The sequence below is a fragment of the Amphimedon queenslandica genome, unplaced genomic scaffold (assembly GCF_000090795.2).
Source record: "Amphimedon queenslandica unplaced genomic scaffold, v1.1 AMPQUscaffold_9501, whole genome shotgun sequence".
Taxonomy (NCBI): domain Eukaryota; kingdom Metazoa; phylum Porifera; class Demospongiae; order Haplosclerida; family Niphatidae; genus Amphimedon; species Amphimedon queenslandica.
The window spans coordinates 2,446-3,783 of NW_003550227.1; the positions used below are offsets into that span (position 1 = coordinate 2,446).

General features: G+C 38.2%; 1 long non-coding RNA gene across 2 annotated transcripts; it reads right to left on the reverse strand.

Moving 5' to 3' along the window:
* Positions 1-972: 972 nt before the first annotated feature.
* Positions 973-1,323, reverse strand: LOC109590772 (uncharacterized). Of its 2 annotated transcripts, none has more exons than XR_002189500.1 (2): positions 1,231-1,323; positions 973-1,177 (listed from the first exon to the last, which is right to left on the reverse strand). It is a non-coding gene; the product is annotated as an uncharacterized LOC109590772 (long non-coding RNA). The 2 variants fall into 2 exon arrangements; XR_002189499.1 differs by having other exon boundaries at positions 973-1,192.
* Between the last annotated feature and the right edge of the window lie 15 nt (positions 1,324-1,338).

Below are 1,338 nucleotides of genomic sequence, written 5' to 3' on the forward strand. Positions count from 1 at the left end.
CAATTAGGTACAGGAAAAGTTGTTCTTTTTCTATAATAAACTCTTTTGTTCCTTTCCAAGGTGGCAAAAGTCGGCAGCGTTTAAAAACAGAAAAAGTTAACGAGTAACTTTTGCATAGTTGAAGCTATGGTACCTTTGAAGGCAACAACAGGTAAAGGAAAACATGAAGAACAAAAAATATGTGTGGAATTGCTTGACTTTCCTTCGTTTGTGAGATATGACAGCTTAAGTGTGACTCACCAGCCATTTTGTAGCATAGCAGGTCCTCTCTGAGAAGGTGGCTACTGCCTCGAAACTGAAGAAACTGGATATAGTAATTGCGTGAAACAAGTAGAGCCTAACAAATCTGTGTAAAACTGTGTGCATGCCTAGAAAAACTAAAGCTTTCTGTCCATAGTAAGGCCACATGGCACCATTTTTACTAAACTGGGTGGTGCATATTTTGATTGAGCTGAGCCACCATAGATATTAGAGTACAGAGGGATTGGAAACGGGGCATCTCCGTATACATCGCTAGGATACGGATGCTAGTTGACATTTGCATCTAGCAACGCCTAGCAACGGAGGCTGTCTTTGAGCAAGAGCTGTCTTTTTGAGACCTGTCATTCCAGCAGTGGTGTCACTATACGTCATTATTTATATCAAAGGAAGCAGAGGAGACCGGCATCTATCCCCAGACTAATTTTTATGTTGCTAGCATCATCATTTACACTGAATATTTGCTTTGGAATGAGAATGCTTAGAATGACATTTTGTTTTGTACCCTTATCTCAGTAGTGTTAGACAGAAGACAATAACTTACTCAACCACTCAATAGAGATTCATAATGTAGAGGTCGCCCACTATGTTTCATTTGGAAATACGGTTGCATCTTTCTGTAACAATAGATTTACTGATTAGTTTGAGAGGTTTGTTTTGTACCCTTAACATAAAAACCAAAGGGTCTGTGACATTAGCTATCACACCATTGTATTGCTTAGAACACACCGGAGGTCGCCAACACCATTTCTATTCAATAGGTTGTACAAAACAAAAAATAGAACTAAATATAGTAAATGTGATCAATAATGATGGCTAATTCATAAAACACTGAATTTAAACTGCAAACAGATACATTGCTACAGCAGACAGCTTGGGCAAATAGGAAGAATGTCTCTAAACATTATTGAAGGGTTACCTGCACAAAATAAGACTTTATGCAACAATAAACCACCTGAGAAGCTTGCTTACCTGCTTCAACTTTCAGCCATTTTTAATTTTACATACGAGTATTTAGAGAAATTATTTACGGTACTATCAACTAGCATTTTCCTGTTGCTACGGCCCGTTCCAATCCCT